This window comes from Triturus cristatus, chromosome 3_1 (genome assembly GCF_964204655.1).
Source record: "Triturus cristatus chromosome 3_1, aTriCri1.1, whole genome shotgun sequence".
In the NCBI taxonomy this organism is placed as follows: Eukaryota; Metazoa; Chordata; class Amphibia; order Caudata; family Salamandridae; genus Triturus; species Triturus cristatus.
The window spans coordinates 985,245,752-985,269,956 of NC_140583.1; positions in this window are offsets into that span (position 1 = coordinate 985,245,752).

Here is a 24,205-nt window from a genome sequence, read left to right on the forward strand (position 1 = left end):
TTTGACCTCTCAGACTCTCAAAAGAAGGGCGCGTGATAGGAAAAATAGATTCAACATTTTGAACACTATCTGCTTTCAAAAATCACTGGGATGAGCAGGCCAGGGATCTGTTCCTGAATGTTGTATATGATGAAGTAGAAGACTTGCTTGTAACTTTCCCGCCTGAATTGGTTACTTCCTACAAAGGTTTAGTCCAATGTCTCATTGCCAGTTTCAGCCCTCAGCAGAATGTTGACTATGAACGGTACACAATTAACACGGAATGCCAAAGAGAGGAGGAATACGTAGACGATTTTGCGACCCAATTGTGCATACTTGTGACCTATTGTGAGTTTCACAAATTCAGAAATTAGGAACCCATTAGGCTACGTTTCATTAAAGAACGTTACTCAACTAAGCTTCGAAAAAAAATTCAAAAAGAGATGTACACAACGGACAAAATACTTGCCATGGCACGGTCAGAGGCCAGAGCCACAAAGCTCGCCATCAACATGGTTATTGGGAAAACGTGAACGCTAAAACAAGTTCGCCGCATGACCAGGGGCAACACCAGGCCTGACAAGCAGAAACCCACATCATCTTGAGAGAAATTAGAGAAAACATGCTATCGCTGAGGAATGGCATACCCCCATGTTGGAACCTGCCCGTCTCTGGACAGACAGGTCTCAAGTGCAACGGGAACAATCAATTTAGCGAATGTCTGCATAGGTGGTGCATCCAGTTGGAACGGGGTTGGATTGACAGGCTGAGAACAACACCGCCTTACAAGGCATATTGAAGCACACAACTGCAGCTCTTCCATTGGCTATGATTCTACTTTGGTACAAGAATCTGGTGAATGCCTATACCTCATGACGGATATGGTGGCCTCAGATAGACACTCAGAGCATATCCAGCTAGTTGACAAAAAAGAAATACAGAAGACGGCCATGGTGGATCTCAGTGTAGGAAGTCATGCAGCTCATTTCATGCTTGACAGTGGAGCCACGTGTAATGTTACGTGTGTGTTGGAGTATAAAGTATAAGTATAAAAGAAGCTTATAAAGCGCTTGAATACCAAACTGTGTCTTGGAGCTAGAGTGTGTATGATCGGCAGAAGGGGCGAATTATTGTTGAATCTGAAATAGGCGATACTTCAGAGACTTCCTGAAAACGGCATAACTCGGTTGAATTCGCATCTCAACTGGTAGCTGATTCCATAACTTGGCTGCACAGGTGGCAAAAGAACGGCCACCCCATCTAGCTAGTCTGAATCTGGAAGTACAGATAAGACCAAGATTAGCCGACCGCAGAGCACGGGGCGGAATATAATGTCTAAGCCTGTCTATTCCATCATTAGCACCCCTGCCAAAGTGGGCCCGGTGGACCAAACAGAGAGCCTTAAACTTGATTCTCTGTTGAAGCGGAAGCCAGTGAAGAGATTTTCTGCCCATAGAGGTGGGACAACCCCTGGGCAGGTTCAGAATCACACGAACCGCAGCATTCTGCAGAGATTGGATCTTACCGACCTGGAATTTGTCAATACCCAAAAACATGGCATTAAAATAATCCAGTTGGGACATGAATAAGGCGGCCATCACCGTTTTTTGTAGCGCCAAAGGAATGTATTGGGAAAATTTTCCGCAAAGTTTTTAGCAAGAGGAAACATGAGGAAGTTAAGCTGTTGACCTGGGCTGACATATTCAGCTTGTCGTCAAAGATCACCCCCAGGTTCCTCACCTTAGTGACCGGAAGGGGACAATGCCCGCCTCCGGTGGCCACCATAGGGTGTTCCAAACTGAAGGTCCTCTTCCAAACTCCATCACTTCCGTGTTTTCAGTGTTAATTTTTTAAACAACTCAAGCGCATCCATTCCATCACTTCAGTGAGACAGGCATGGAATTTGGCCGCTATTTGATCAGGATTGTCCACAACTGATATCACTAATTGTGAATCATCCGCATAGGACACCAACATAAAACCATGTTGCCTGACCAGACTAGCCAAAGGTCTAACATAGATGTTAAAAAGAGTTGGGGAAAGAGCAGAACCTTGTGGAACACCACATGGCAGAGCGAAATTGGCCGAGTGTAGGCCGGCCCAATTTAAGCTTTGCCTTCGATTGTCCAGAAAGGAAGAAAGTAGGGCCAAGGCCCGTTCCACAATTCCTACCTCCCTCAGGCGCTGCAACAGCACCGCATGATTCACAGGAAGGAAAGCAAGCCCCCACTATTGCTCTCCAATGTTGATGTTTCACATGGGGCACAAAATGCCCAGTAACTAATCTAGAAAAATGTATGGAGGTGCTCACACACAAGGATATGTCTGTGCAAGAAGAGATACACGACATTCCAGCACCATGCTTGCTCAGCAACGTCACGGCTCAAATCATAGGCCTCCTGGCCATGACATATAATGTGTCTGAACATCACTGCATCTTGAATGACATACCCAGCACTCTTCAGAGGGTTTGGAAAGCTGAAAGACACACAAGCCACCATTCACATCAATGAAGCCATAAAACCTGTGGCTCACAATCACCGTTGAGTTCCAGTGCACCTTCAACCGAAAGTGGATGAAGAACTCAAGTGTCTACTAGCACAAGTCATCATTGAACCGGCCTAGGGACTAACTGAATGGGTGTCCCCCATCGTTGCAGTGCCAAAGAAGAATACAAGAAGCATAAGCATCTGTGTGGACATGTGTCTGCTGAACACAGCTATAGAAAGGGAAAGACATCCAGGTCCTCACCTGAATGACATGATCAGCTACCTGAATGGCGCCTGTGTGCTCTCCAAGCTTGACCTCCAGAACTGGACCGCGAATCTCCCTATATCACCATGTTCTCCACTCACCTGGCGCTGTTCCACTACAAATGCATAATCTTCTGTGTGTCTCCTGCAGATACGATATTTCAAGAAATATTGCGGAGAGTGATAAGGCCCAAAAGAATCATCTAAATTACAGTGATGACATTCTGGTGTTTGGTCTCATAAATAAAGAGCACAACAAAGCCCCAAGGGATGTATGCATCAGCTGGAGAAAGTTGGACTAACACTGAATGAAGACAAATGTGAACTGGCAATGGAGGAACTCATCTTCTTTAGACACATGTTCTCCTGGAAAGGAATGTAGCCTCATCCAAGCAAAGTAGAAGCACTGCACAAGACATGGGCACCAATGGATGTTGCAGAAGTACGGTCATTTCTAGGGCTGGCAATCTACTGTGCTCGCTAATCAAACACTTTGCCATAGTGAGCAGTCCCCTTCAAAAACTCACGAAACATGGGCAAACGTTCGTCTTGACCTCAGAGTGCAAAAAGGCATTTGCGGACATTCGGCATGTGGTCACAGCAGTGGAATACCTCACCTACTTTGATGCTCCCCTATGCACAGAACTCACAGTGTAGCCCGGTGGAGTTTAGGGCTACCAACACAAGCCTGGGTGCTATTCATTGAGATGCATTGTGGTGACAGAAGTAGAAAGGGCATACTGTCAACCAGCCTAGCCATGGGGTGGAAATGTGAGCATTACCACATGTTCATTTATGGAAAGCCATTCACAATTGTGACAGATCACCAGGCACTGGTTACAATATACGGCGACCCAAATGCAAAGATTCCACCATGCATCAAGAGGTGGGGAATATGGTTGATGGATTATGACTTCAAAATTGTCCACAAACCAGGGAAATAACACAATCATGCTGATTACATGTCGAGACACCCTTGAAAATAAAACAGACCCGCTCCATGGCTGAAGAATAACTAAATTCTGTGCTGTGACTAAGCACTCCAGCTCAGATTACAATGAGAAAACTAACACAAGAAACAATGAACAATGTCATGCTGGAAGCAGTAAAAAACATCACAAGGCAACAGAGGTGGAGACACACGAACAACAACAGCCCAGTCGGGGGAGGGGGTCAAGACAGAAGAATACCTGCATTCAAACATATGCAGGAAGAACTGTCTGACACGGAGTGAGGGATACTCCTTTGAGGGACTCGGATAGTCATAACGCAGACTCATCACCGGCAGGTAGTCAGCCTAGCACAGGAAAGCCATAGAGGAACAGTGTCAACAAAACAAAATGCTGAGGGAAAAGGTGCAGCTCCCAGGCCTTGACCACCTGTTGAAGAACATGATCATGAAATGTCCTCTTTGTCAGATCACAGGAGGCCATCCAAGCAGGAACAATTACGCATGTCTGACCACCCTGAGACTGTGTGGTCGACACTGGCAGTGGACTTCTATGTGCCATTGGACACTGGGGATAATGCTAGACGTCATTGATGAGTACTCTCAGCAGCCACACTGCCCATCCTAGATCAGCTATTTGCAGTGTAGGGTGCTCTGCTCAAGCTCAAAATGGACAATGGACACCCTTTCCCAGGAGAAGAATTTTGCAGGTTCATGGGCTACCTAGGCATACACCACAGGAAAATAACACCACTATGTCCACTAGCCAATGGCATGGTGAAGTGGTTCATAGGCAACATCAAAAAAGCAGTCCAACGAGCCCACTGACACAGATTTCAGTTGGTCAAGCCCTGCACTAAGTACTGCAAGACTATCCCAACACCTCACACAGCTCCACGGGGACCTGCTGTCAGAGCTAGTACTAGAAAGAAGGAGCAGAACTCGTCTGCCTTAGATGAAGGATAATGCCACACCAGGGCATGGGACCTTTGTCACTCGTGACCAGGAGACCACAGTAAAGATGAAAAGGCAGACCGACAGACGACGTCATGCAACCAACTCCAAATTGAAGCCTAGAAACTTGGTCTTCGTTCCAACATCAGATACGAAAGCCGGATAGTCCTTTCTCAAGCCAGCCACTGAAGGTAACATAGGTCAAAGGGACAATGATTACAGCAGTGGCAGGACCTTATTCCATCACCTGGAATAGCTCCCACTTTAAGGAGTTTCAGTTGTCAGACGACGATGAAGGAGAAGGGAGCACAGGCACGGAAACACAAATGCAAGGAGTGAAAGAGTCAGCTCCTCCCAATGGGGGTGGATCACTTTGTGATGAGGCAACAGGAGAGGAGCTCGGAGGCAGGCGCCACATGGGCAATGAGAGCTTGTGCCCAATGAGAGTGACTTGGAAGCCCAAACGACTCATTGAAGAACTGTGATGCATGGTTACAAAAGCCATAGCTATCTTTGGTATCAGCCATTGTCTCTCTCACTCTCTTTTTTCTCACCCTTTTGTTTTTCTTTCTCTATTTTTCTTCTCTTTTTTTCTTTCTCTCTCTATCCTATTATATGGGAAACATGCTTATTTTGTTAATGAAGGGGAGAGATGGCGCAGTGACTGGAGGTGGCAGGGCATTAGGACCATGCATACACTGGTCACTGCCCTGGACACAGGACACTGCTTACGGTTAGTAAGGGGCTTGGCAAGAACTGGACAAATATACTTGGGGCACGGACATGGTGGGACGTGGGCCAGTGGGCATCTGACTGCAGAATAAGCAATCACCTCTACTTACCTGCCTATCTTCATGTATTGCTTCCTGGGCAGGGGAACGGGGACACAACAGTAATGTATGTTTTCATATGGTACCCTCATACTGTTCAAACAGTTCACTATGTCCGACAAGTGTCAGTGCCCTGCTTCTCTGATGTGCCTCCCACTCGCTGTATGACTTGGTATTTATTAAACCACAGCACAAAGACATTCTTTCCAGGAGAGCAAAAAAATGTATGGGGCATATTATCCAGAAACGCCGTTAAAATTATCGCCGCTTTATAATGGGCTTGATAATATCCCTTGAGAATTCCCATAGAAGCCCATGTTCTAGTGTCAACATGGGCTTCTATGGAAATTCTCTGCGGCATATTATCCAGCCCATTATCATAGCGGCAGTTTTCTGACGCCAAAGCGGCGATAATTTTAACGCCGTGCTTGATAATATGCCCCAATATTTTTTCCATCTCTCTTAAAGTATTGTGATCAAGTTCCATTCAGTCTGGGCTCGCTGCTGTACACGGGACGCTGATCCTGTGTCATAGACTGACAATCCTAAAATAGGGGATCGTGAACTTTTAGCATACATTTTGTAACCATTAAATCAATCAGCACCTTGGTGTTTCATGTACGGTATCTGTAGCAACCATTATTTAACCTGATGAAGATTGGATAGATGCTATCTGAGGCCAATTACCTGCGCGTTTACATCACGTTACACGACTGGAATTGCTCACACAGGTCTTGCTCGTCCCACTGAGACATTGTTGTGTACGTCTGTCAAACAGCGGTGATGCCCAGGCATGTGTTAAATGCTTTGCCCTGGATTAGCGCCTTTACAATCCTACGCACCACTATTCCTTAAAATACTATTCATGTACTCCGCACTCACGGAAAAGGCATGTGTGGCTGTACAAGATGACATCACACACAACTGAATGCAGTTGTACGCACACAATGCTTCATAATCAGTCGATTATTGAAAGAATAGCTTTATTTGCATTGCTTTTTGTACATTCAGAATCCCACAAAGTTGGTAAAGAGGAAATTAGCAAGTAGTTCCTATATCTGAATATATATATGCACAGAAGGTGGATTTGTGATGACAAAGCTTCACAAAAGGCATAAATCGATGGACTTATTCCAGAATGATATTGTGACTACAGTCTACATTAAGAGATGCTAGTTTAAGTACTTATCTGTGTAAGCAGCAGCAAAAAAGAAGGGAGATGGCTAAGTGTTCTACTGTTTTATTAAGTTTGGAGGACATCTAACCTGGGCTTCTATTGGAATTCTATAACGCATATTAGCAAGCCCATTATCGCCGTTTTAGCATTTCCTGCCGCTAAAATGGCGATAATTTTATCGCCAGTCTTGCTAATTTGCCCCCCATGTTCTTCGAAAGGGCTGCCTTGTGTGGTGGCATTAACGGAGAATGAAATAAGATTAGCCTCCGGTCTTGCCATAAAATGTACATTATTTTTAATGTCTCTTAAAGTATTGTGATCAAGTTCCATTCAGGCTGGACTCACTGCTGTACACCAGGAGCTGATCCCTTCCTTGCGCTGCCCAGACTGCCAACACTAAAATAGGGGATTGTGAACTCCTCACTTTTAGCATCAATTCTGTAACCATTATATCAATCAGCACCTTTGTGTTTCATGTACGGTATCCATAGCAACCACTATTTAACCTGATGAATGGATAGAAGCTATCTCAGCCCAATTACCTGCATGTTGACATCACACTCGTTGCACGGTTGAAATTGCTCAAACAGGTCTTGTTCCTCCCACTGAGACATTGTTGCGTACGTCTGTCAAACAGTGGTGATGCCCAGGCCTGTGTTAAATGCCTTGCCCGGGATTAGCGCCTTTACAAGCTTGCGCACCATTATTCTTTGAAATACTATTTATGTACTCCGCACTCACGGAAAAGGAATGTGTATCCATACAAGATGACATCACACACAACTGAATGCAGTTGTACGCACACAAGTCTTTACAATCAGTCTCTGTATTGAACAAATAGCTTTATTTGCATCGCTTTTTGTAAATACAGAATCCCACCAAGTTTGTAATGAGGAATTTAGCAAGTAGTTCCTATATACAGTAATCTGAATATATATGCACAGAAGTCAGATTTTTGATGACAAAGCTTCACAAAAGGTGATGTTGCACACATAGATCGACTTATTCCAGAACAATATTGGGAGTACATTCTGCCTTAAGAATAGCGGGCTGATACTTCAGGCAATGGAAGGTTTGGGAACAACATAAGGTCTAGGGCTATTCAATATTAATTATTCCAACTATTCAAACCCTGAGCTTTCCTGCTGCGCTGCTGTGCATCAAAATATAAGGGCAACAATGAGCCGTATCTACAAGGTACGGTGCATTCCGGTCCTTCGCCCGTGTGCTGGTGCGCAAACAGCAGCTGTCCCCCAGAGCAGACACCGTTGTGCGATGGTGCAAGGGAGCCTGCATTGCATGGATGATTGTTTATGTGCAGGAAGGGACAGTCAATAAAGGCGATTTGCTCCTTCTACGTGTGCTGCAGTATGTAGAAACAAGAGCAAAACATGAGGAGAAATAAAAGTATTTCTCCCCATTGCGCCACTCCTACGCCTCCCCTAAGGAGCATAAGAGTCTGACGTAATTCCAGGTTTATGACGCTTTGTAAATCTGGGAATGTGTCAGGATCCAAGCTGTTGTATGGGAATACCCACAGCAACACCCATGGAATATCCCTTTCATGCAGGCTAATGCATAAAAGGGGTCTATATTTACAAGGTCATGAAAAGTCACGCGGGGTGACTTTACGAGACGGTGTAAATATGGGCAGGCATATTGCGCCGCCGGTGAGTCTAAAAAAGTGATGCACCCGCAGCACAATAGGCTTTTAAATGAGGCCCTAAATGAGGAGCGAAATGTGCTAATTAAGTGTAAGCTAAATGTACCATGCTTTATGGAAAGAGCACAAACACTTTAGCACTGGTTAACAGGAGTAAAATGCACAGCCTTAATGCCAACAAAAACTAATTCAGCAGAGATCAGGGAGTGAAGGCAAAATGTTTGGGGGAATACCATGCCATGGATGTCAAGGATGTACAAAAGGGGGTGGTGATGGACAGAGCATCAGAACCAATCAAACACTCACACCCAGTCAACAGATCTGGGTTTGATCCATCACCGTTCTTTAGCCCACTCTGCCACCCCAGTTCAGACATGGCCATATGCAAATCAGTCTGACCCTGTGCCTCATGGGAACAGTCCAGCCCGAACTGCCAAGCCATGCCTTCCCTGGACCGGAAACAAGCTTCCTAGGACCGGTTTCTGGCAACCGGTCCTAGGAAGCTTGTTTCCGGTCCAGGGAAGGCATGGCTTGGCAGTTCGGGCTGGACTGTTCCCATGAGGCACAGGGTCAGACTGATTTGCATATGGCCATGTCTGAACTGGGGTGGCAGAGTGGGCTAAAGAATGGTGATGGATCAAACCCAGATCTGCTGACTGGGTGTGAGTGTTTGATTGGTTCTGATGCTCCGTCCATCACCACCCCCTTTTGTACCGCTTTGTTCGCCATAAGTTGGCAGGGTATGCTCAGACGTGAGTCCCTTGCTCACTTTGCCACTGGATTCAAGCAAGCCTGGCTGAAGACGGCTGAAATGCCAGAAACCGGTCCTAGGAAGCTTGTTTCCGGTCCAGGGAAGGCATGGCTTGGCAGTTCGGGCTGGACTGTTCCCATGAGGCACAGGGTCAGACTGATTTGCATATGGCCATGTCTGAACTGGGGTGGCAGAGTGGGCTAAAGAATGGTGATGGATCAAACCCAGATCTGCTGACTGGGTGTGAGTGTTTGATTGGTTCTGATGCTCCGTCCATCACCACCCCCTTTTGTACCGCTTTGTTCGCCATAAGTTGGCAGGGTATGCTCAGACGTGAGTCCCTTGCTCACTTTGCCACTGGATTCAAGCAAGCCTGGCTGAAGACGGCTGAAATGCCAGAAACCGGTCCTAGGAAGCTTGTTTCCGGTCCAGGGAAGGCATGGCTTGGCAGTTCGGGCTGGACTGTTCCCATGAGGCACAGGGTCAGACTGATTTGCATATGGCCATGTCTGAACTGGGGTGGCAGAGTGGGCTAAAGAATGGTGATGGATCAAACCCAGATCTGCTGACTGGGTGTGAGTGTTTGATTGGTTCTGATGCTCCGTCCATCACCACCCCCTTTTGTACCGCTTTGTTCGCCATAAGTTGGCAGGGTATGCTCAGACGTGAGTCCCTTGCTCACTTTGCCACTGGATTCAAGCAAGCCTGGCTGAAGACGGCTGAAATGCCAGAAACCGGTCCTAGGAAGCTTGTTTCCGGTCCAGGGAAGGCATGGCTTGGCAGTTCGGGCTGGACTGTTCCCATGAGGCACAGGGTCAGACTGATTTGCATATGGCCATGTCTGAACTGGGGTGGCAGAATGGGCTAAAGAATGGTGATGGATCAAACCCAGATCTGCTGACTGGGTGTGACTGTTTGATTGGTTCTGATGCTCCGTCCATCACCACCCCCTTTTGTACCGCTTTGTTCGCCATAAGTTGGCAGGGTATGCTCAGACGTGAGTCCCTTGCTCACTTTGCCACTGGATTCAAGCAAGCCTGGCTGAAGACGGCTGAAATGCCAGAAACCGGTCCTAGGAAGCTTGTTTCCGGTCCAGGGAAGGCATGGCTTGGCAGTTCGGGCTGGACTGTTCCCATGAGGCACAGGGTCAGACTGATTTGCATATGGCCATGTCTGAACTGGGGTGGCAGAGTGGGCTAAAGAATGGTGATGGATCAAACCCAGATCTGCTGACTGGGTGTGAGTGTTTGATTGGTTCTGATGCTCCGTCCATCACCACCCCCTTTTGTACCGCTTTGTTCGCCATAAGTTGGCAGGGTATGCTCAGACGTGAGTCCCTTGCTCACTTTGCCACTGGATTCAAGCAAGCCTGGCTGAAGACGGCTGAAATGCCAGAAACCGGTCCTAGGAAGCTTGTTTCCGGTCCAGGGAAGGCATGGCTTGGCAGTTCGGGCTGGACTGTTCCCATGAGGCACAGGGTCAGACTGATTTGCATATGGCCATGTCTGAACTGGGGTGGCAGAGTGGGCTAAAGAATGGTGATGGATCAAACCCAGATCTGCTGACTGGGTGTGAGTGTTTGATTGGTTCTGATGCTCCGTCCATCACCACCCCCTTTTGTACCGCATGGATGTCAAGGATGGTAAGTTTAACAATCATATATTACAGACTGCAGCACATTAGTTTAGCATGTTGCGCTTGTTTTCCAGTCGCTTCTAATATTAATATGTGGGGCAATGCTGCAGCCTGTAAGTTGTGCTCGACTAACAAGAAACAGTTCTTCTCAATAGCCAAGCCTGTCAGACTGGTCATTAAAACTCAAATACCCCAGGGCAGTACATACTGTGGCTTGGTGTAAATAATTTATCATCTATGGAATACTAATATTACAAACTTAGGTCTGATGCAGTGTTTTCTACCCTTCATATTAAAGTTACTGCCTGGATTCTGGTGGCCACATTGTCCCAGGATGTAAAACTCACATTGCTGTATCATTAATTCTGATTGCTGTTCACTATGTTAATCACCATTGACATGTGAGTATCCACATAGCACCTCAGTATTTAAAGCACCAGTGCAATCTCATCAAACCTCTTTGAGACTGTACAAGTGGCTCTATTCATTGATTGTGCACCACAGCATGCCATTTTAAATGAAATCTCAAACATATACACTGTTGTGTTTGAAAATGTATTACTTGTAATGGAGTGCCACACATGTGAATGACAGCAATTCATTGCAGGGTGATGGCCAGAGGATTCCAGAGCCTGAAGCTGTTACCAGTGATGCCTAGCTGGAGCATTTCCTGTGGGTACCTTGGCACAGGTTAATATTTCTTTAAAACTCAACATAAAATGACAGGGAAGTAGAAAATAAAGACATTTATTCTGAGATTAGGCTTAGAGATCCATTTCCTATTACAGTCCCCACACTAGGCCCCTAGTGTCTTTTTTAGTTCAAAGTCCGTCGTCTAATTCCATTTAAGGTTGGACATTTGCTGAGCTGCAGGGACAGGACTGTTTTGTGTGGAGCAGCTGGAAACTTCCAACGTGGTCATGCTTAGGGGATATGTGTATCTGCATAATTTAAGTTTTTGTTAATCGCGCCTTCAGTTAACTGAAATGATCCTCGGCATCAAACTGTCTTTGCGGCCTTGTCCGAGACTAGATATTGTTTGGTTTAAATTTATCCAGGTGCAGTCACAAGGTCATTCCTAATTGATCTTTTCCATGGCTGTGTAAACCAGATGAACTAATCTCCAACTGGAAGGCGAAGCCCGAATCAAGGCATTATGGTGACCAGAAGCACCTGCTTTTCACCTGAAAAATATATTACATAAACCAAACAGACATCATCATAAGAATGCAATATTTATGTACCTTTGTTCATGGTCTTGTAGGATTTCCTGATCTGTTTAACCATTGAGTTATCAGTATCTACCATTCTGTAGATTGTATAAATCAGAAACTAGGGGGCATATTATCAAGCACGGCGTTAAAATTATCGCCGCTTTAGCGGTAGAAAACTGCCGCTAAAGCGTCGATAATGGGCTTGATAATATGCCTCAGAGAATTCCCATAGAAGCCCATGTTGACACCAGAACATGGGCTTCTATGGGAATTCTCCAGGTCATATTATCAAGCCCATTATCGCCGCTTTAGCGGCAGTTTTCTGCCGCTAAGGCGGCTATAATTTTAACGCCGTTTCTTGATAATATGCCCCTAGGTTGTTATACTTCTTTCAAAAGTACATTTTCAAATATGAAATTATTAAGCATTGTGAAATTTTTAAATATTTAGAAAACATTAACACTGGTCGAAGGTGACAAAAGGCAGGAGGACAGTTCAAGTAGAAGTCACATTGAGATAGAAAACAAAACTATTTTGTGAGAAGTTTTAATAGAGGTGAAGCTTAGTAACAGCATGAAAGTAGTAATAGAAGAACTCCCTCAGAAAGTCTGGTATCTGCCTAGTGGGAAGCTTGTTGATGTAAAATCCAGCTGCGGTCTCTGCAGGTAAGAGCGGTGGGGCCGGCTGGGGGGATTTCGAGAGACATCCACAAGTGAAAATTAAATAAATAAATAATTTCCCCTCGTGGTTATCTCTCGAAATCCCCCCCTGCCTGCCCCACCACCCCACCGCTCTTACCTGCCGCAGCTGGTAAAAACGCTTGTCGAGTTCATGTCTAAGTGGGTTTAAATTTTGTGGGAGATTATGTATATTTTATGTCTGTCCTGAAGGAAGTGGCAATATCAGACAAGAACCACCGAAACGTGTCGATGCATATTTTACCAAGCAGGATCCGCTCTGCATTTTAATATGGTTGATGATTGATGTAGCAATAAACACAACATATTATTTTATTACAGATAGCGGGCCAGCAACATTCGAATAGTTCTTTTTGTACGGTCTTGCATATTTTCCCTCCGTTTTTAAACTGAACCTTTTTTATATTATTGCAGAATGGTTGTTTTATTATTTAGGTTTTTAATTATTATTTTATTTGTGCCATATTGAGGGGTGGAAATCATTTGATGTACATTTGAATCTGCAAAGCCTCAATGCTGAATATTTTTAATGTGTAGAAGAAGCACCTTAGAACATTAAATCTGGGTATTTAATATCGTTTGTGTAAGTTAACTCTGAATTTTGTGCAAATATAATATTTGTGTGGTACTAATTTATGGAAAAAATGCGAAGAGAGTGTTGTTGTCTGGTTGAAAGACTGATGAGTACAAAACCTATGCTAGACTGACGACAACACCCTGTACTATAGCGCAATGGTAGGTGCATGGCGCTCGGCAGCAAAGTTCTGAACTCGTGCAAGGGAGAGTGAAGGAGAGTGCCTATCCCTCTAGATATGGTGCTCTTCTGCTTTTTCCCTGCTATGCAATGCAGCATTGCATTTTTGGCTGTGACACTGCATTGCGTGAAGCTTTTGTAAATCTGGCCCACCTTGTTTTAACCTTTGTTGTCTATTTGCTTTATTCAGATTTCATTGTATTTCCATTTGTTATAGGTCAAATTATAATTTGATATACAATCACCTCAAAGGTTTGTATGAAATTGTGTACAGGCATATGACCTACTTGCTCTAAATTTATTCTCTGGCATTCTTAATTGTTGGATTATTTATTCTGCCAAATAAAAGAAAGTGCCACTGACTGTAATGCACCTGTAATATGGTGGGCAGAACATGGGCCATTTTTGTGATGGAATATCGCATTTGCCAAACTCTAAACAAGCATAATGTCCTTAATAGACAAAAATTACCTTCTGAATAATAAATATCTGATATTTTGCCAGAAGACTTGACGTTTAACACTCATACTCCATGATCTTCCATCTATTTCTTCTGAATGTATTTAATAATGATTAGAAATTAATAAAAGTTCTCTTAAAATATAAATGCATTCTATGTGCACGTTGAAGGTGTAATAAGTTACTATTTATCTATAAATCCCTCTGAAGACCACATGGATAAAGTTTGCACTTTAGAAAGCAAGTACGAATAAAATAAATAAATCACCTTTAAAAAATAATATCCCTACATCAATCTCAACTTCCAACGTGGTTATTCACCCCTTTCGCATTGCAAATATTTAAAACGTGCATTCTCTAAAGCGACATGCTGAGCACGTACTTGTGTGGCAGTGTCAGACACTCTACTCTTTTTTTGCGGTTAGATGAGTACTCTAGAATCCACCCAATGTCTTTTCTTTAGGACCAAAGGGACCTATTAAAACTCACAATGAGACTTTGGAGATTCATCACGTCCTACTAGTATCCCGGAGAGGTTCACACTTGGAGGGCAGGATCAAGCCACTTCAGTGTGACCAAGACTGGAGGAAAGTAATCCTAAATCTGGGGCCAGAGATCATCATAGACAACAAATGTAGGACTCATAAAAGAGTATCACTGAGTACAACAGCAACTCAATACTAGTAATTGACAACGAGAACCATCAATTTGAGAATATAGGATAGAATATTAAATATTATTGCCAATGATGCAGGTAAGCAAAACTCCTGATAGGATTTTTTTTCTCTTTGAAGATACTCTCCCTTTTTATCCAGGACCTATTATATGAATGAAAAACGAAATTCAAGTTATCAGTCTTTCAGCTGTTAAAGCAACACCACTTTAAGCTACTGCTATGACTTTTTCAAAGGATCCAAAATTTCAAGATCATCATCACCACCGCAGAAGCATCACTTTTTGCGACGCTCCTGTGGCGCTGTGTCTTGCTCCATATTTACAAGGCAGCGCTAAGCCACTGTGTGCCTTTTAAATATCTTTCCCTTTGACACAGTTTTCTGCGTTAAAGAGGCATGCAATGGGTGTTGCCATGAGCGTTCCCAGCAACACCCATGGCTTTTTGACACTGCTCCAGATTTAGAAGGAATCGTAAATCTGATGAAGCACCAAAAACGTATGTCTCCCCATGGGAGTCGTAAGGGTGGCTCAGTGAGGAGCAATACTTTTATTGCTCCTAGTCGTTGTTTTCTATAGGTGTGCTGCATTCCTGTAAATACAGAGCATTCCTGTACTTAGGAAATTATGCAGCCCCGCTCTGTAAAATTGCTTGTGGTACCGTGCTGAGCAATTGTCTTATAAATATGCCCTCCATTTTTAATCAAGGTCTTATTTCAGATTCAAATCTAAACTTGAATGGCACTGGGGGTTGAAGACCCGTTCTTAAGGACTTAGTGCTATATCATTATTGAATTTTCTTTATTAATTATTTACCAAAATGTTGGTGGAAACATGATTAACAAAAAAGGAGACACTTTCTGTACCTTTTCTAACAACTTATAAGCACCAATGGTATCTCTCCTTATTAAATTTGATGAATCAAAAAAATCTTTGATATTTCAGTTAACCATTGTGATGTTATTAATCACCGTGAAGCTGTCTTGGCAGAGACTTTTAACTTATTTGCTTTTTAAGAAACCAATAAAAATCTGTTTTGGGCCTTCATTATGAGTGGGCAATTATGTTCTGACCACTTCACAAACATATATTTGCTTAGTGATCATAATCATGAGTTTTACAATAAGTACCTCCAATGACATCATCTTTAGAGATGTCCCTGCAGGCACCTAAATCACCTAATCCTTTTGTAAATGTGTCCCTCTTTTTGGCCAGATTTCCTCTAATTAATGTAAATATTTGTTGATGTCGCTTGATACCAGCCATCGAATTGCTCTACTCAGGAATCAGCCCATCCTGCTATATTTGCATTTTATGTGCGTGTTCTTTAATTAGCTGTCTCTGATAGTGTTGTTTGGGTTCAAATTTCATAATAGCATTTATTTTTAGGTCAATTAAACCTATGTACTCGGGTGAAGTCTCAAACGCAATATCTCTCTATGCTGACGATCCTCTTCTGTATCTACGTGATGTAGGGGAGGTACCTGATACCATACCCAAAATACTCGGTCGCTTTGCCCAGTTGTCGGGACTGCTGGTCAACTAGGAAAAGTCCTGTCTGTTCAAAACAGCCTACAAGGTACCATCATGCAAGTTATAGAATCACAAATATACTAAAATCCGGATAATTAAAGACACAATATAAAGTACATGATATGCAACACAAATATTAGTTACAGGTTTTCCTAAGTCTAATGGATTCCCGTAAAAAACTAAGAGTGTACAAAACAGTATCGCTGGAAAGAAGTTGTAAAAAGATAAAAGCTGGTCTCACCCTCCTAAAACCCAATTTTTTTAAAAATGGGTATAATAAATAACTTTCTGGGTACAACATAAAAAGTGCAAAACATGTATCATGTTCCGAGGAGACTCACGGTCGCAGCCACAGGGCATGAGGCACTGACCTCTGTGGGAGCCTTGGGAGTATGCCAGTAAGTAGTGAAAGAGGTCGAGCCGGAACCTCGTAAATAGATACGAGTCGTAGGTACTTATAAGCCCTAAAAGATAAAGCTCAGTGGTAGGCACAGTTTTCACTATGACATATTTTTGCACACTCGTTTTATACAGCTCGTTATCCTCTCTATCACAGTGACAGTTTCTAAAAAACACTCCTTGTCCCAACCGAGGTCCCTTTTACAAACACCCTCTGGGTTTGTGTAATGATCTGCTGTTCCTAGCCTGGCGAGGCCAACTCTTATGTACTGGAGCCATCAGACACGCGAGGCGTAATCATGTGTAAAAGAATCACGTATGATATCTTTGCTAAGTGTGCTCTCCTGCTTTGACCAAATTTTGAGCCACAAGAACAAAGGACGGAAAGCTAGATCATCAGTAAGGAAAGACAACCCCAATTCCTCGTGAACAGCATAGGATGGAGTACATTGCGGAACAGAGAGAACTCTTCGCAAAAATGAGTTCTCGGTGTCCTGCACGGCCCCAAGTTCAATATGACCCAATATCTCACTCCCATAACTAACCTTAGTGATACATTTTGCTTGGTTAATCTTCAAGAGGGCTCCTAATGGCTTCCCCCACACTCGGCTGGCAAAGGTAAAAACTCCTGCTGCTGCTTTCACTAAGTCCCCTTTCTTGCAGTTAATCAGGGGGCACCAGCTCAGGGAGTCGTCAAATACTACTCCCAATTAGGAGAAAACATTGGTTTTAGGTATTGACGAGCGTCCTAATTTAAAAATGGGTTGCTTTACCGGGCCTACTTGCATAATGTATGACTTAGAATGATTCACTGATAAGTCCAGCTCCTCCATAAAAGAGGCAAAAGAGTTGAGAAGAAGTTGTAAGTCCCTTGCAGTCCTCGCCAGGAGGACTGCGTCCTCCTCATTTAAGAGGACCGGCAGACTGAACTTGCCTACCTGAGGAGTGTCTGCTTTAGTGTCTAAAAGAACCTTCTCTAAAGAATTAATATATAAGTTGAAAAGGAAGGGTTTGAGGCTACACCCCTGGCGCACCTCCCTCTTTATATTGAATTGGTGGGACACTTTCAAGTCCTTTGAATAACGTACTACTGCCCTAGAGTCTCGATGGAGATCCCTCAAAAACCAAATGATGTTATTATCAATGCCAACGGATGCCATCAGCTGCCATAACTTGGACCTGTTCACACAATTAAAGGCTGAGGACAGGTCTATGAAGGCTAGGTAAATAGGGCAGGCATGAGCCACCGTATACTTGTTCAAGACAAGATACAAATTAAGACACTGCTCCACAGTGGAACGACTGGGCGAAACCCATATTGTATCTCAGAGAAGAAGTTACTTTCATCCGCCCAAGATGCCAATCTAACTAGAATCATGCACCCCACCACCCTCACCACGGAATCCAGGAGTGAGATGGGCCTATAGCATAAGGTGCTGTCCCGGTCGCCCTTTTTAAATATCGGGACTATGGTCGATAAGGCTCCCAGTCATCTGGCAGCCAACCATGTTTAGATACCTGGGCATCAGGATATACCACAGCGACCGGGATCACCTGGAAGGTAACCTTACTGGGGCGCTTACCTTCCTGGTGATGTAGATGATCTTTTGGAAGACCCTGGCTCTATCTGTTGCAGGCAGGGTCTCACTAATTAAAATGATAGTACTTCCCCGCCTACTTTATTATTTTATGAACCTGCCCTTATATTTGCCTCCTTCCTTCTTCAAGCCCATTGAACAACTGATTCGTAGTTTCATATGGAACATCTCACGATGTAAAGTTGCGATAATGAAAATGTATTTACCAGCAGACCAAGGAGGGCTAGAAGTTCCCAACCTTGAGCACTACTACATAGCCTTCCAGCTGCAATGGGTAGCACGTTGGGTGGAAGGCAGGCAATTATCAGACACAGCGACTGAGGCAACATCATGCTCAATAGCTACTATTCTCTCTATCTTTCATCCGTGCGGCAAGAGAAAAGGCCCGTTCTCTTTATTGCTACAGGTGACTTATCAATTCTTTCACAGAGCACTATTCATCACAAGCAGAGTAAAACCCTATGCTCCAGCAATTCCACTGCTTGGGGTGCCCAGAGGAACTTGCATCACCACTCGAGTTGATTTAGAAGCCTGGCACACCGCGGGCATAAACACACTGGGAGATCTGTATCTAGATGGTAAACTCCTACCATTTAACGATCTGATGTGGGAGGAGGGACTGCCCCCAGGACATTTGCTTATGCATGATTCCTGGTCCAGAGCACTACTTAACAGCTGGGGTGACATTACTCAAGAGCTTCAATATATTCATGTCATGGGGAACGGCAGTCACCTCACTCGATGGTTTGCAGATGCGCTGCGGCTCCATACAGCTGTCGCTCTGACCCCTCTACGCACTAAATGGGAGACTGACCTGGGTCGCCCACGCACGGACAAAGAATGGCCCACAATACTAGTAACTCTGGTACACACTCCACGCAACACCAGGTTCAAATTAATTCAGTATTGCATAGCGCACAGTGCATACCTCACCCCTGAAAACCTAAATCAATACTTTCACAGGAACGATTCACACTGTCCCCGGTGTGTCCATATGAATGCAGACCTAACGCACATGCTATGGGCGTGTCACAAACTGCTTCGATAATGGGAGAGAGTAACTAAGCTGCTGTCCGAATGTACTGAGCAGCAAATCACAGACTCCTGAGAAATATGCATTCTGGGATTATTTCCTAGAAACAAAGTACATAGAGCTACAAATCGAATTTTAGATCTGGGCCTGATAGTGGCTAAAAGACTCATTACAAAACTAGGGAAATTCCAGGACCCTCCGACATCGGTTGCATGGTCTCATTCAGTAGTTAATTGGGCCAGAGCTGAAGGGGTATCACTTCTAAGAGAACACACTAGGGTGCCGATTACTATCCGGTAAAAAATGTCCCCGTACGACTCGTATCCGGTCTTTTTACCGTACGAATCGTACAAGTGCCGTACAAACTGGCAATCACGATTCGCATGGTAAAAAGTCCATACGAACCGCATTGGGAATCATTCCCCACACGTCCTCGGGTCGGAAAATGTGTCCGACACGTCCTCGGACGATTTACCGTACAAACGTGAAAAGTGAAGTCCGACCGAGGAATCACGATCCTACCCGTGCGTCCGATCCCACAACCGTATGGAAAAAACACCGTCCGCACCGAACTCCCATTGCAACCATGGAGACATGTGCCCGCATACGCGCCCAACACTCCCCCCAGCACCCATACGTTCGAGTCGTACTCCCCGTGAATGTACACCCCCCCTGTATGTACACCCGTGTACGTGTCGAACCCCCACCCGTGTACCCACACCCCTGTACGTTCGAGTCCTACCCCCACCCCTGTACGTGTCGTACCACCATGTATGTACACCCCTGTACGTTCGAGTCGTACCCCCACCCCTGTATGTGTCGTACCCCCGTGTATGTACACCCCTGTACGTTCGAGTCCTACCCCCACCCCTGTACGTGTCGTACCACCGTGTATGTACACCCCTGTATGTTCGAGTCCTACCCCCACCCATGTACGTGTCGTACCCCCGTGTACCCACACCCCTGTACGTTCGAGTCATACCCCCACCCCTGTACGTGTCGTACCACCGTGTACCCACACCCCTGTACGTTCGAGTCCTACCCCCACCCCTGTACGTGTCGTACCACCGTGTACCTACACCCCTCTACGTTCGAGTTGTACCCCCACCCCTGTACGTGTCGTACCCCCGTGTACCCACACCCCTGTACGTTCGAGTCGTACCCCCACCCCTGTACGTGTCGTACCCCCGTGTACCCACACCCCTGTACGTTCAAGTCGTACCCCCACCCCTGTACGTGTCGTACCCCCGTGTACCCACACCCCTGTACGTTCGAGTCCTACCCCCACCCCTGTACGTGTCGTACCACCGTGTACCTACACCCCTCTACGTTCGAGTCGTACCCCCACCCCTGTACGTGTCGTACCACCGTGTATGTACACCCCTGTACGTTCGAGTTGTACCCCCACCCCTGTACGTGACGTACCCCCGTGTACCTACAACCCTGTACGTTCGAGTCGTACCCCCACCCCTGTACGTGTCGTACCACCGTGTATGTACACCCCTGTACGTTCGAGTCGTACCCCCACCCCTGTACGTGTCGTACCCCCGTGTACCTGCACCCCTGTACGTTCGAGTCGTACCCCCACCCCTGTACGTGTCGTACCCCCGTGTACCCACACCCCTGTACGTTCGAGTCCTACCCCCACCCCTGTACGTGTCGTACCCCCGTGTACCCACACCCCTGTACGTTCGAGTCCTACCCCCACCCCTGTACGTGTCGTACCCCCGTGTACCCACACCCCTGTACGTTCGAGTCCTACCCCCACCCCTGTACGTGTCGTACCACCCTGTGCCTACACCCCTCTACGTTTGAGTCGTACCCCCACCCCTGTACGTGTCGTACCACCGTGTATGTACACCCCTGTACGTTCGAGTCGTACCCCCACCCCTGTACGTGTCGTACCCCCATGTACCTACACCCCTGTACGTTCGAGTCGTACCCCCACCCCTGTACGTGTCGTACCACCGTGTATGTACACCCCTGTACGTTCGAGTCGTACCCCCACCCCTTTACGTGTCGTACCCCCATGTACCTACACCCCTGTATGTTCGAGTCGTACCCCCACCCCTGTACGTGTCGTACCCCCGTGTACCCACACCCCTGTACGTTCGAGTCCTACCCCCACCCCTGTACGTGTCGTACCCCCGTGTACCCACACCCCTGTACGTTCGAGTCCTACCCCCACCCCTGTACGTGTCGTACCCCCGTGTACCCACACCCCTGTACGTTCGAGTCCTACCCCCACCCCTGTACGTGTCGTACCACCGTGTACCTACACCCCTGTACGTTCGAGTCGTACCCCCACCCCTGTACGTGTCGTACCCCGTGTACCTACACCCCTGTACGTTCGAGTCGTACCCCCACCCCTGTACGTGTCGTACCCCCGTGTACCCACACCCCTGTACGTTCGAGTCCTACCCCCACCCCTGTACGTGTCGTACCCCCGTGTACCCACACCCCTGTACGTTCGAGTCCTACCCCCACCCCTGTACGTGTCGTACCACCGTGTATGTACAGCCCTGTACGTCAGAGTCGCACCCCCACCACAACCTCCTAAGTACGGAGCGCACCCCATGCCCCAACATCACAACCGCATGTACGAGTCGTACCAAGCCACACACAAGGACAGCACCGTACAACCAAATGGCCCATGTACACACCGTACACACGCTAAAAACGCACGTACAGCACCAGGACAAACCAAAACATTCGAATGGCACAAAGCCACTAAACATGTCCAAAAACCACTAAAATAACACATTCACTGACCTGCAACTGCCAAAAACAAACAGAGGGCCAATACACCACCACTCCTTATAACACACCCACCCAAACTTCAAACACAGCCACACCCACCAATGGACCAATAAAAAGGGCCCACACACACAAACCATGAGCCTTTGCAACAGACTCACTGCTGCCAGACACCACAGACAACCTACAGCACCATACTACAAGCTTCACCACACCTTACACTTGCACACCTTCACACAACCACCTTCACAAACACCCCCTCATCACATTCACACACACACACACCTGCACAACCACACCCACACACCCACAACCATCCACACCCCCCCCACCATCCACACCCCCCCCCACCATCCACACCCACACCCCTCACCATGCCCACTACCAAGAATCCAAAGTTCAGTAACCGAGAGTTGGAGGTCCTTGTCGATGAAATCCTCAGAGTCGAGCCACAGCTCTTTGGAACATTGGTCAGACAGACCAGCATGGCAGCAAAAACAGCCATGTGGCAGACCATCATCGATGCTGTGAATGCTGTTGGGGACACCAGAAGGACCTGGCAGGAATGCCAAGCCAGGTGGTACGATCTGCGGAGGAGGGTCCGAGCCAAGATGCTGGAGGAACACAACCAGGCCAACGCCACTGGAGGAGGGCCCTCCCGCAGACCCGTACACTACCAGCCCTGGGAGGAGAGCATGATGGCCATACAGCCGGTGGAGGCAGTCGAAGGATTAGGAGGACTCCGAGACCCGGATGAGTACACAAACAACGCACTTCACATGGGGGGAACGTCATCCACAACCAAAATCACTAACAGGCACGCAACCACCCAAGCTATCGCATGACTCAACCACACTCCATGAACACGCACATGCCACTGCCGCCACCATGCCCCATGCACCCAGCTGGACAATGTCAAGTCACAAGCCACAGAAGACACCAACACATGACACGGTAACCCGGATGGTGGGAGGGTGGGCCCCAAAATTCACATAGTGCAACTCAGAAGCAGACAACAATGCCCTCTACCCATATGGCCTAGGTCACAGTCAGACAAACAGTGTGTCCCCACACAGGAAAGACTCGCCAGCAAATGGCGGACGCCTTGCATCAACACATGGGGGTGAAGGCACTGTTTTGCACATGACAGCAGCTAATGAACAGCCAACATTGTGAAAGAGTGGCAGCACACACCACCACAGCAGCAGCGCAGAGACACACACTACACCCAATGGGTGCCTGGAGATCAGAAACAAACTCACATCAACAAGCCAAGGGCCACTCAAAGATCTGCTAACAGTGTGTGCCCAGGAAGCTAGGCTGAGGTGACAGAGGGTGACACCCAGAGGGAGGGAGAGGGGGACAGAGAGGGAGGGAGAGGGGGACAGAGAGGGAGGGAGAGGGGGACAGAGAGGGATGGAGACACAGGGAGACGGACAGAGGGAGGAGGCTGACACACAGAGGGAGGGAGAGGGGGACAGAGAGGGAGGGAGACACAGGGAGACGGACAGAGGGAGGAGGCTGACACACGGAGGGAGGGAGAGGGGGACAGAGAGGGAGGGAGACACAGGGAGACGGGCAGAGGGAGGAGGCTGACACACGGAGGGAGGGAGGGGGGACAGAGAGGGAGGGAGACACAGGGAGACGGACAGAGGGAGGAGGCTGACACACGGAGGGAGGGAGAGGGGGACAGAGAGGGAGGGAGAGGGGGACAGAGAGGGAGGGAGACACAGGGAGACGAACAGAGGGAGGAGGCTGACACACGGAGGGAGGGAGAGGGGGACAGAGAGGGAGGGAGAGGGGGACAGAGAGGGAGGGAGACACAGGGAGAGCAAATCAGCTGTGTGGTGTGTGGGAATGTCTGCACTTCAGCAGGTAGACTGCGTGCATGTAGCCAAGGGTGGCCAGTGCCAGAACCCCCCCTCTTCTCCATGGCAAAACACAGGGCCATGTCACAACCTGTTCACGAGCACAACGACAGCTACCTGCATCATATAAGTGTGTGGATCCACTCCATGTGCACATGTACAGTGCTACACGGAAGGCACCAATGCATGGCTCGCCACACCTGCCCACTCCACTGCTGACTGCAGTCACACTTGACGCAGCAAGTAAGACTGTGCCACACATAGTTAAAGGGGCCAAAGTGGTGCCCAAGGGACACACCCATGCACAAGTGCAGTGTGAGTGGAATGCAAGACAGATCCTAATTCCAAGAGGAAATGTGCCAACTTTGAAACTGATGAAACATGGATGTTGCATGGACCAAAATTAACATTGTCTCTCTCACACACAGGTCAACGTCGTGGATCACCCCCCAACACTGGGGGGGAAGACTCACAGGACCCGGCTCTGCAGGATGACGGAGCCACCGGCAGCGACGCCTCTCACCTCTCT